Source organism: Natator depressus, chromosome 5 (genome assembly GCF_965152275.1).
Source record: "Natator depressus isolate rNatDep1 chromosome 5, rNatDep2.hap1, whole genome shotgun sequence".
Classification (NCBI taxonomy): domain Eukaryota; kingdom Metazoa; phylum Chordata; order Testudines; family Cheloniidae; genus Natator; species Natator depressus.
The window spans coordinates 10,625,521-10,639,068 of record NC_134238.1 but is presented as its reverse complement, the minus strand read 5'-3'; the positions used below and the strand labels follow the sequence as shown (position 1 = coordinate 10,639,068).

The window sequence follows — 13,548 nt, the reverse complement described above, 5'->3', positions numbered from 1 at the left end:
ATCTGCAGAGCCCCATCACTATTCTCTTTCAAATCCCTCCTTAAAGTTCTCCTTTGGCTATCAAAAAATCAACTTTGCTTAGGACATAGGTATGCAGGGACCACCGCCTATTATGCCAACCACTATTGTTTCACTGTTTCTTGTACTTCCCCATTAGTCTGTCTGTCTTCATCTATTGGCTCTTGTTTTTAGGTAATAAACCTTCTGGAGCAGAGACTGTCTTTTTGTTCTAAGTGTGTACACTGCTATTGTAATAAAAACAATAAACAATAACATTACTTAGGACCTATTTTGAGACTGAAAATGGTGCATTGGCTTTGTGCTAGCTCTCTTGCACAAAGGTGAATTTTATCCTAAATGCTTAACTCCACAAGATACTCAAAGGATACCATAACATAAAACAATGCATGTGCACACCATGTGAATTCCTCCCATGAGATACACCCACCTGAATAAAACAGCCAACTACTGCTTGGTAAGGGTAAGGATGCCTCTTTATTAAATGCAAGCTTCATAAAAACATAATGCTATTAATAACAACAAGCTTTGTAATGAACATGACTGGTATTTAATTATTGTTTTCCTCTTTAGTTTTTTTGAAGTCACCAGGCTTTCAGGCAACTTCCAAAGACCCAAACTAGAGAGAGGTCTGAACAAAACATTGGACATGAGTATATATAAACTTCAGGGAAGCCCAATGCTAGATCTGAACATTGTGGTATGGATTCCAATCTGTACAAAACTCTTCTGTAAACTTGTGACTCATATTAGGAAAAGGTTTCTCCTTGGCCACTTTTAGTGGCTGTTCCACATAAGAAGTTTGTTTGCTCTTAGGGAGGCTTATGTTCACAGTCCCAAGTTCAAAGCCTGCTGAACCCTAAAGCTCCTAAATGGAAGGGTGGGTAGGGCCCTAGCCTGGGAATGAACATGTTTGTTTGTTTTTTTCTGGAAAATTTAAATTTTTCATTGGACTTGAGATTTTCTCACAAAAACATTTTTTTCAGTGAGATTATATTTTTATCAGGGAAACTTTCCACACTAAAAAATTTGAATTTTTTGGGGGGAGGGATAGCTCAGTGGTTTGAGCATTGGCCTGCTAAACCCAGGGTTGTGAGTTCAATCCTTGAGGGGGCCATTTGGGGCAAAAATTGGGGATTGGTCCTACTTTGAGCAGGGGGTTGGACTAGATGACCTCCTGAGCTCCCTTCCAACCCTGATATTCTATGATTCTATGATTTATTTACCGGCACCAGGATGGCCGAGTGGAGAAGGCGTTGGACTTAAGATCCAATGGATGCATGTCTGCATGGGTTCGAACCCCACTCCTGGTAGCTGATGAGGGGAGGGATAGCTCAGTGGTTTGAGCATTAGCCTGCTAAACCCAGGGTTGTGAGTTCAATCCTTGAAGGGGCCATTTAGGGATTGGGGCAAAAACTGGGGATTGGTCCTGCTTTGAGCAGGGGGTTGGACTAGATGACCTCCTGAGGTCCCTTCCAATCCTGATATTCTATGATTCTATGACCTGCTCTAATCAGAGAGTTCAGTTGCAGGACAGAAACCAAGTGCTGGCCTTAATGGAGGACAGCAAGGATGGTCTTGTGGTTAAGGAGTGAGAGTCAGGAAATCTGGTTTCAGTTCCTAGCTTTCCCTCCCACTTCCACTGTGACCTTGGACAAATCACTTAGGCTTGAGGAGATGAGCCTGGGCTGCTGTTCAAATGACCCTTTTCGTTCCTCCACTTGAGGAGATGAGCTAAATCTGACACAGCTGCATCTGACTGCCCGCCTCCTGAAAAAGCCAGCTCACCCTATGGTTAAGTTTAAAGCGGTTTTAAAGTTGGCTTAAATTATTTCACCAGAGCATTGTAAACTTTTTCTAGTGAAATGTGAATCAGGCCCCAAAAGTCTGTTTAATAGCAGAATGTTTCAGTATTGCAATAAAACATAATATACTTATGACATGCACTGTTTTACCACAGACTAGTCACTGTCCATGCACTTTCCAAATCAAAGCATTTAGTGGCATTCAAAAATAATATGTCTAATACAGAAAATATAATTAATCAGAACCTTCCTATCTGGAAGTAGCACAGGTACAGAACCAGATTATAATTGATTTTTTTAAAAATTGCTAATGCTTTACTTGAAATATCTTTCGTAGGGGCTCCAGTAGATTACTCATGTTTGTTGTACAGAAAGTACAAGTACAATATGAGATCATTCATGAATGATGTCTCACAGGAAGAAGCTGAAATTCTATTGTGCTGATTAGCATCTGATGACAGAAAGCAAGAGATTTGGTTTTTTTCTTACTAGAAACTGCTTGATACATTTTACTCAAAAATGGCATTTTAGTTTAAGCTGAATGTGGCCAATGAGCAGTCTGTGGGCTACTGAGTCACTCTACATCTTTAATGCAAAAGGTCTGCTAAAGCTACACTTCCCAGAATGCAATTTTATACTTCATCTAAACATCTTTTCTCCCTATACACTCTCCATATACCCCACCTTTTTTCTAAGGATTTCCCCCTCCTGCACATCATGGAGCAGTGGGAAGCACCAGAGGCCTAATGATTTTAAAGACATCTGAGAATTTAAAAATGTAATTTTGTCTATTAATCTCTTTGGGCCAGGTCAATAGCTGGGATAAAGCAGCATAGCTCCACTAAAGTCAATGGAGGTGTGTCCATTTTTACTGACCGAGAACCTGGTTCTTTATTTTCATTCCCTCACTTTCTCCCATTAGTTACAATATGAGCCAAGTTTTGCCCTATTTTATACTCCATGCAGCCCTGTTGGAGTCACAGCAGACCTTGGCCCTGTGTTTGTTCACCATGCAATAATACTGCAAACAGGTTCCACTATCAAATGAATAGAACCCTGTACAATATTGACGTTGCAAATGCCTCCTTTTCAATTGACCCTCCTGCCAGTGTTATTTTTCTTCCAAATGTTCTATGCGATTTTTGGCTTTTCATTCCATGTGAATCAGAAGGAGGAAAACAGCCACTCCTTCAAATACAAAAGTCACTTCTCTTTTATATATGTGTATTTATTTTTCAGAAAAAGACTACGATTTCAGCATGAATAATAACCCTTGTGGGTTAGACAGAGACATTGTTCTTAGCTCTGAGTAAGGGGCAGAACAAAGCTTTGAATCACAATCTCTTCTCCGTTCTTCCCTTGCTCCCTGGTGGAACTAGTTTTGTGCCACCCTTGACAATGCACGTATTACTTCCCCCTCGTGCCCTGACAGCTCTCCCTGCCAGCGCATGGGGGAAATGGAGTCAAGACTTCACCCACTCCCTAACTTCCTCTGCTTTGTCCCCACCCACCTGCTTACCTTGGGAAACAGCAATCTCATAGAGATTCATCTCCCCACCTTCCTGCCAGACTCCCAAAGTGGATAAGGTCTGGATTGGGGGTTCCAGTCTGTGATAGGAGTTCCAAATCAGGTTGTGGTCCTTGCTTCCGTTGTAGCCATAAAGGGGTAAGTAACAAACTAGCCCTCTGCATTTATCTCCTTTCTAGGTTCACAAATCCTTTGCAAATTGATCTTGATTTTCCTCTAATGTATTCATTTGTGTACCTGTTTGAAAACTAGTTCAGACGGATCATTCTCAGGCTATGAACTATTCATGATTCAGCTTTTGCCTGTTTGGTATCCATGTTGAATGTTTGCTCCCCTAAGTTACATGCTTTGTTTCTGTTCCCTGAAACATTTTAAGCAGGAAAATAACAAGTCTCAATAAAAAAACTAGAGGTAAATTTTCCATACTTTTTTTTTAACCATTCATAAATTTTTTAACAGATTTTTTTTTTCAGGGTGGAGGGGAAAGGGAAGTTTCTGAAAAATATGTAGTGATTTCCCCCTCCTTCCCCCTCCCCAGCTCTAATCAATAAATCACTCCTAGAATGAGTTTCCAGATGAATAATCATTCATGCTCAAATATGTGAAACTTCCTGGATTCATGACATTTTCACAACCCCCTGGCATTTGTCTCTTTACTGCTGGTAAACGATAATATGACCCCATGAATCACAGCAAATGGAACTCAAGTTCTGTTCCTACAATCATTGAAGTCAGTGGCAACACTTCCATTGACTCCAGGGGGTACAGGATCAAACTCTTGCTGCCTAATTGGGAAAATATTGGCAAATGCTAGTTTTACTGTTTGGCCAGCTCTGCTTAAGTGTTCATGTTTGGTATTTCCCAGAGCATCCTTCTGGTTATAGTGACCTTCAGGCTTGAATGCCAACGCATTATTTAAAATTTTAGCATTCACCAAGACAGAGCATACATGAAAATAGAGAAGTACTTACGTAGGAATGATATTTGGAGTCTGATTGCATCAGACCACCGTCTTACCAACTTTATCCCTTTGTAGCATCTGCTCAGCCCAGAGGGGCAAAACCCATAAGGACAGCAGGGCTCATAAGAAGGCAGAATGGTTTCAGAGGGTGGTTTAGAAACAGAAAACCAAATTTTTACAGTGCAGCAAATGAAGCGTGGCTTTGGTACCAAAAGGAGACTCTGAGCAAAGGCTGGGGTATGGAATTATTCCTGCCACCAGATGCTGTTTGTCTGCTTCTGTGCTCTAATTACTATCAATAATTAAACACAAGTCTCTGATTCGTATGCACAGAGGCAGCAATTCTTAAATTAAACATTTTAGAATCATTATAGTCCATTTTATATGTTCAGCTAAACACTGTCCTTGTGCAGATTATGATTAAATATACTGATACCAAATTACATATGGATTCCCTAAATATCAATGCACAGACAGAAGGAATAAAAAGATCCATAGCAATGAGAGGAAACATTTTAATTTCAGATGATGAACTGATACCTTTGTATATAAAAGTTAGCTGGCACATTGTTCCAGGAGCTGGCGTCTCCCAGCTGACTTGCAGAAGCCAGGAAACGCTTTATCACTTTGGATAACATCAGATGTCAACAATATGGGGATCATGAGTTTGTGTGGCAGCCTCTTGGAAATTCAAGTTTGACTGCAAACTAGGCTTGTACTAGTAAATCAGACCGTGGCACAGAGGAGATTTCCAAAGTCTTTCTCCCCATGCCTCCAAGGTTGTGAGGTGTTGGTGGTCTTCACCATCCTTACCAGAATTGGGGACCAGTTTGGCTGGGGACCTAACTCCTCTCTGCTCCTTTGAAAATCCCAGCTTTTGTCTTTGCTGCCCTTTCCAAATACAGAAAAGACTTGGCCTGGTTTTATTATTAGTCATTTACTGTAAAACAAGAAGGCCTGGAAGATTTTAATCAGAGGCATGATAATGAGCCACATTTGGTGATTCACTTTTTTCCAAATATAGCCAAAGAGGTCAGCGTGATGGTAACTTTAACATCAGGTTCACAAATGTGCAGACGCCTTGGGTATGTCTATATTGCAAGACAACACCCATGACTGGCCCATGTCAGCTGACTCAGACTGGTGGGGTCAGGCGATGAGGAAATAAAATTGCAATATAGATATTCAGGCTTAGGTTGGAGCCCAGGCTCTGGGACTCTTCCACCTCATGGGGTCCTAGAGCTTGGGCTCCAGCCTGAGGCCGAACGTCTACTTTGCAGTTGTATAGTCCCGCAGCCTAAGACCCACCAGCACAAGTCAGCTGCTTTTTTTTAACCATTCATAAATGGTTAAATGCTGCACAGGTGCTTATTTGCAGTGTAGACATATCCTGTGAGGCCTGGGGATCCTACACACATGATTCCTACTCTGCCCTACCTCTATGGCACTGACTGCCCCCTCCAGCATCCTATGGATGCCCCTCTGTGAGTCCCCCATTTGGGAGGGGCTGTGCAGTTCTGAGGACATAGATGAACGGCCGATAAGGGGATGCTCTATAAGGCAAAGTCCCACTGGGATTCTGCCTATAAAAGCAGCTGCCAATGAATTCAGATCAAAATGTTGTTAGCTTCTTCTGGTTCTCCTCAGCTGTGACTGAGCAACTTCAGGGAGACACAAACAAAGGAAACAGAGCTCTTTTTGGAGCAAGTGAAGCCAGATGGAGGGGCTATTGTCTCTTCAGGATGGCTCTTGCTTCTATGGACCTGTGGATTTCCAGGATCTTTAATCGAGGTGGTGAGGTGGTTCCAAAATCCATGGCTTTCATCCCCTACAATGGACTTCACAAGGAAAATGACAAAAAGGCAATCTCACAGAATGGTCTTCCCTACCCCACACCCCAGGCTACCCACCCTCTTCCCACAGGTTTTGCCATGACAGGGGACAATCTGGATTTCTGAAAAATGAGTTTAAATCCCAGCAAGACTGGCTTGGATCAACACTTTTTCCTTCTGAGTTATGTAGACTGAGTCCCATTCAGGTTAGTGTGCATGAGCTATTTGGACCTGGCCTTGTAGATAATGTTCCTATGTGCTTTGATATGTACACATTAAAGATGTTATGCCATGTTTAGTCTTGAGAAAAGAAGACTGAGACAGGACCTGATAAGGATTTTAATATAAGCTTCACTATATGATGGCCTGCTCACTGTAGCCCTCTTGCTGCAGCTACTGGCACACACCCTCTGTCACTCTTCCTCTCTCCACACCCCTGGAATGACCAACACTTCCTCTTCCTGGAACAATCAGCACTCCCTCTGGCTCAAAAAGATACTGGAGAAATTCCTCATATTCCATTTGGTGTCCCTAGCTTCAATTTTGAGACAACAAAAGTCACTCCACCACTGGAAGGCTCAGGTCACAAGGCATTTCCGAGCATGTGCAGTACAAAGGTAGGGGAAAGATCATCCGATCATAACTCTGAGGTAAACAATGGCAGCGAGCTCAAGCAGTAGAATGAGGAAGTAATGTATTGGCAGAGAGCCAAATAGACCACAAAAGTGGTAAACAACAATGATTGACAGATAACGGTCACAAAAGTGGTAGACAACAAATTGGAGGATAAAAATAGAATGGACAGATAGCCAATGAAATGCTGAGGCTAAAAATAGATAGTATAAAAGATCTGACAGCTAGCTCGGTATAAAAGGCCGATGGTTAGGGAAGAGAGAGAAATTGAGAGGAGTCGAGAGTCAGAACCAGGAGCAGAAAGAGAGAGATCTAGAAGAAAGAGCTGACCTGACTTGACCACAAGGAGCTGTCGCGAAGGAGCTGATGGTGGCAGCAGCAAACAGCAGCAGCAGCAAATGTAGCAGATGCCAGCAGACAGAGTCAGCCTGCCAGTTATAATTATAGCATAGCACAGTGTAGAATTAATGTTAGTGTCTGTGTGTGTGTGTGTGTTAATAAAGATATGTAACTGTGTGTTACTTGTAAAAAAGGTTTTATATATGTAAGATTTAAAGTACTGTTACCAACTGCTATCAATTCTCTGTGACAAACTGGCCATCTGTGACAGAACACAAACACTTAGAATAATATGAACAGTCTGCTACTGAGGTTTAAAATGATCTTTAACTCGTAATGGATGTCTGTTTTTATAACATCAATAAGGAATCTGTGTCTTATTTATGTTTCTAGACCATCACTGTATTGGGAATTTTTGATTATACTAATAAAAAGGTGTCTTGTTTTGAAAAGAATACTGCTTGTGTCAATCATTTATCAGAAGACTGTACCCATGTCCTTCAAGTATACCCTGGAGACCCATACCTTAAGAAAGACAGACTAAGAGGGCAATAGGTAAGTTATTCTAGGGGTGCCCCAAAACCTGTTTTTGGGATGACAAGGGCCCATGCTCTCTCAACCCCAATCGGGTTACACATGTCATTAATGAAGATATTGACTAGTATCAGACTCAGGGCATACCCTTGAATGACCACAATAAAAGTCCCAGTTTCACAGTGAAGCACTGATAGCTACTCTTTGAGTACAATATTTTAATCACTTGTGCACCAACCTTATTGTAATTTTATACAGACAACATTTCCCTAGTTTGTTTGTGATAATGTTATGTGAGACTGTGTCAAAAGCGTTACTTAAATCAACATATATCATGCCTAGTGGATGGGCGAAAGCCATAGACAAGAAACTCTACCAAAGAATGAAATTAGGTTGGTTTGCCATGATTTCTTCTTCAAAAATTCATGTTGGCTATTGGGTATAATCCTATTGTCCTTTGGGTGCTTAAAAATTGATTGTTTGACAATTTGTTCCAGTATCTTTCCAGATATTGAAGTTAGGCAGAATGGTCTATAATTCCCTAGGTCCTCTTTTTTTGTCCTTTTCAAAGCTAGATACTATGTTTTCCTTTACCCAGTCCTCAGGGGTCTCACCCATTCTCCTTAAGTTCTAAAAAATTATCACTGGCAGTTCCAAGAGTGCTTCAGCTAATTCCTTAAGTACCCTAGGTAAATTTCAGCAGGGCCTGCTTATTTGAATGCATCTAACTTATCTAATTATTCTTTAATCTGTTCTTTCCCTATTTTGGCTTACATTCTTCCCCTGGTTAATAATAATTGTGTTCAGTATCTGGTCACCATTGACCACCTTTTTAGTGACGATTGAAGCAAGATAGACATTAAATATCTCAGTCTTCTTGATATCATCTATTATTAGCCTTCTTTCCTTCTAAGTAGAGGACCTACACATTCTTTCATCTTTCTCTTGCTCCTAATGTATTTATAGAAGCTCTTTGTATTCCTTTTTATGTCCTTTGTTAGGTGTAACTCATTTTGCGACTTAGTCTTTGTGATTTTGTTCCTATATGTATGTTCTATTCTTTTGTACTCCTCCTTAGCAATTTGTCCATGTTTCCACATTTTGTAGGATTCCCTTTTGATTTTCAGGTCATTAAAGAGCTCCTTTTGGAACCTTATTGGCCTCTTACTATTCTTCCTAGCTTTCCTTCACATTGGGCTAGTTTGCTTTAATATTGTTTAATTGAGAAACTGTCAGCTCTCCTGAACTCCCTTTTCCCTTAGGTTTTCTTCCCATGGTATCTTTCCTACCAATTATCTGAGTCTGTTAATGTCTGCTTTTTTGAAGTTCCTTGTCCTTATTCTGCTGCTTTCACTCCATCCTTTCCTTAGAATCATGACATCTATCATTTCATGATCACTTTCACCCAAATTGTCTTCCATCTTCAGATTTGCTACCAGTTCCTCACAGCACGACTTCAATTTTTAAGAAGAACCCATCTTTATATTGAATTATGATTCAAGAGCCCCCACCATCTGAAAACATCCTCCCTCCTCTGCTTCTGCCTCTTAACTTTCTCTGTCCTTTTTATATTATCAATGGGGCGGGTACTGCCATTAAGGTTGTCTCATATTTCCCATTAAAAGTCCCTGGTTTCAGTTGCTCATAATTTTGCAAAACTGGAACTGTTTGGTTAACTAAGCATGTTCCAGCCCCTCACAGCTCCTACTACTGACTAGGTTGGATGAGAGCTGAGCTGAGAGAACTGAAACTGACTGGGAAAGAAGACAGGGGACTGACACTGAATGTGGGGAGCGAGGAGAGATTGTGAGGGAGGCAATTGGGACTGGAGAGGAACTAGGACTTGCTGGGCAAGGAGACTGGGATGAGAAGATTCAGTATTGGAGAATGGGATCAGAAGATGGGGTGGGGGAAAGAGAGGGTTGGGACAGAATGAATCAAGGTTGTGGGGGTGGAAACTAGAACACATTTTTCTCCTGAGCCTGGACTGGAACTCATGATTCCAGAGTCTTACCATTCCGCTACCATCAGCAAAAATCTGTGAAATCCACGAGCCAAGTTTCTGTCTCATATCGGTCACATCAAGGATGACAACCTACTACTGCTATCAGTTATTCCACTGATAGCTGAAAGGCATGTCATAAATTCTGCAGGGGGAAAAATGAATATCTCAAACAGATGAATGTTGCCCCTGAGAACAGGAGTCTCCCTCTGGCACAGAGTTCCTGTGTGATGCTGGGCAAATCATTTAAAGCAAACATTTCACAAATGTTCACTGTGTTCCTCATTTTCTGGTGCCTTACTTAAGGCTCTGGTGTCTGATTTGCAGAAATGCTAAGCACTCACAACTGCAGGTGTTTGCTTTGAACATATAAAGTACTATATAAATCAGGTCATAGGTATCTCAAAATGGGCACCCAAAATTAATTAATACTTTTGACCTTAATCTCTTTTGCTGCTTCTCCCCATCTGTAAAATGGGGATAATAATACCCTTTCATCTCACAAGGCTGTGGTGAAGATAATTTAATGCATGTTTGTGGAACACTCAGATACTATAGAGGAATTCCTGAGGAAACTGATCCTTCTGTTTTCAGAGCAGGCTTTGATCAGTGTGCAAGAAATAAGGCCTGGGGCTACACACTGAACAATGAGAATAAACAAAATATAGAATAGCTCCTCATTAAATGAGCCCCATCCATCCTCTGGGTGTGATCAAGTAATGAATTACCATCTCATAATGCATATGCACGGGGGACAAAGTTAAAGTTGCACAGGCAACATTCGTTCCGGCATTCCTAACTTTTGAGTGACTGACTTTGCAATCTTATCAATGTTCTTTTACCATAACTTTGTGTGTAATTACTTATTGTTTAATTTCATAAAGGTTTTTGAGATTGTTATGCCATTAATTTCAATGGGCACAGCATCTGGATCATTAAAACCAATGTATTTTTAAAAGACTCTGATAACTCATGCAAATAGATGAGAACTAACCATTCTCTCATAGTCTAAAAGCTTGTCTACTTGAACAATTAGTTCCAGGCAAGCTGGGATATGAATCTACTGCACACTAGCCTGCCATGGACTCATTGTTCATTTGTTAATGCACTTTAATATTGTCCTCTTTGAAATGGGACTACATCAAGGCACATTAACAAACTGTTAATGCACATCAGCAGGATTCATATGCAGAGTTAGTTTGCTGCAGGCTAGTGCAGGGTAGATTCACACCCCTGTTTTCAATGAACTAAATGTTTCTGTAGACAAATGCTAAGATAAGATTCAAGGTACACAGTTTGGACCTGTATGTTGGACACCTCAAAGCTCAGGTCTGGGGATTAGATTCAGCTCATTATAAGAACAAGTATCACTTGGCAAATTTTGATCAGATTCAGATTTGGTGTAAAAGCCCAGGGATTCCATATTAGGGATTTGTTCACCTCAAATTTAAATAAGAGGCAAGAGATAGGAACCGCATTCCCCCACAGAAATATTTTATATGATTTGAAAACCCTAACAACTGGAGATGGGATTTTTTTTCTCTCTGCCTCACATTGCTAGTGAAAGAAGCATGAGACCTACAGACAAGAACTATTCTGATAATTTGTAACTGTTTACAACATTGCATCTGACACAATAATAGTTTCCTGTTCTGACAGCAAGTTTTCCATATCTGAAACCATCACTGCTCCACCTCAAGATTCTGCTGGATTACAGAGCAAGCGTTGTTTTTCTTCTTTTAACAACCTGAATAATTTTGTGACTTTTATGTAAAGAGATTTGAACTTCTAGATTTCCATATATCTGTTGGTCCTTTTAAACCCATCAACAGGAAGAAAAAGCAACATCAGGAGTAGCCCATGAACTGAAGAAATAGAATCTCTCACAAAATCCACTATTTAGAAGTGATACAAACCATATTAAGGAGAAAGCCACTGGAGCAGAATTGGAGCAGTAGATTTCCATGTCTGCTTGTCATCTACTATTTGTGCCTCTATATCATTAATTTTGTTTCCCTGTTATACTACATAGTGAACAGTATCTTTTCCTCTCACTAACCTCACCCCTTGGTTAGCTCTGCTTGTATATTAGGTTCCAGGAAAAATTGCCCATATTCAGATAGTCAATTACTTCCAAACTGCAATTTGGAAATAACTACTGTAGCGGGGTAGTTACCCCGCTCCTAGAAAAAAGGCTAGTCTGATTGGGGAAGCAGCCAAAACTGGGGCCATGCCCCAATCAGGCCACATCTGGCCCTGTTATAAGGGCTCAGGGAGAAGCTGGGTCAGTCTCTCTCTAGCTGTGGGAAATATCTAGTTGCCAGGAAAAAAGAAGCAAAGATCTAATTGCCAGGAAGAAAAGGGTACCTGGAGCAGAGCAGGGCTGGGGAAAGGCCAGAGGAGCTGGGGATCTCCAACCTGGCAACTCCCCAGGCTGAGGCAGCCCAGAGATAGGCAGCTGGTGCAACCTCCTTGCCAATGATGAGCGGCCATGGCAGACTGCAGTTTGCCCCAGTGAGCATGGGCTAGATGATGACTGGTAGTAGCCACTGAGGCAAGGTGTGTGAGAGGGTTGGGGGTTCCCCTCGGAGGGGAGACCTAGAGCCTGGTGGGGTTCTGCTGGGGAAGAACCCTGAGGTACAGGGCACCAAGGTCTGGGATAGACTCTCCAGTCTATCTTGACACCCAGACAAGTTGGAGTTTGTGATAAAAGGTCACTTAAACCAAAAATCACACACACTATGTTTCTCTCATTCCCAAGAGACCAGTCACTTACCCCATATCAACTGGTACTCTAGATCTTACACCAAAGACAACACTGGTAGCCAATTCTATAGTAAGCTAACTAAAGGTTTATTAGCTAAGAAAAGGAACTGAGAATTATTGAGAGGTTAAAGCATGTATAATATATGCATATATGAGTCAGAATTTGTAATTCCAAATGGTGGCAGTGATGTAATAAACTGTCAGTTTCCTAAAAAGACTTTTTAGGTTCCTAGGTTGTCTCTAGGGATCACTGCTTTGCACCTGGTGCACTTCCCTGTATGAGTCCACATAGGCCAGAGATTAAAGGATCTTTCCTTGAATCCATACTCATAGCTTCTTCTCACAGAAAACAAGCTGACATTGTTATTACCAAGTGGGCTTTTCCTTTGACAGAGAGTGAGGAATGCATTTTGAGTCTTTGAACTCCACTCATCAAACACAATGACCACTTGCTTTGAAATTAGCACTTTTCTTTTAAATTTCCTAATTTGCATTCCATGAGGCTTATTTCTCATTTGATGGATTATTGAGTTACAGGGGTATACACAATGTAAATATTAGCTACTACATTATAACACAATACAGATAACTGAAAACAATACAAGGAACATCCCACTAGTTTTCATTAAGTTTAAACACCAAATACACTCTCATTCATTTAACAATAACTTTGATCTAGTGATCAAGTGAATTGGCCTTGGGCTCTGGCATGAACTGGCACCTGGTCTGAAGTATCTCACAGTGTATGGGAAGTTAATTAACAGACTGCAATGGGATGAAGCAATTGCTTAAGTAATGGTGAACTATTAAGCACTTTTGAAACAGTACTGAAATAAAAAACTCTAAACAGTTGGCAGGTGAATTACTATATCATGAATGGGAAAATAAAACTGAGTTGAAAATAAGAGCTCCAAATTCATCCCTGATAGATTTCCTCTCAGTTCTTTAAAGATCCACCATGAATTTGGTCCAGAATTCCTAACACCATATCTGACTAAATTAAAAGACTTCTAATAAATTATTTACTACAGATTGAGTACCTGCCTAACATCATCCACTGACTTTAATGTGGATTCCGGAAGCTTATCACGATTCAGGAATTGTCCCATTGAAATTTCAATGCTATTAGA

The 13,548-nt window shown here is 40.8% G+C and overlaps 1 non-coding gene across 1 annotated transcript; it reads left to right on the top strand.

Annotated features, from left to right (window-relative positions):
* Positions 1-1,248: 1,248 nt before the first annotated feature.
* Positions 1,249-1,331, top strand: TRNAL-UAA (transfer RNA leucine (anticodon UAA)). The gene has a single exon. It is a non-coding gene; the product is annotated as a tRNA-Leu (tRNA).
* The last annotated feature ends 12,217 nt before the right edge of the window (positions 1,332-13,548 follow it).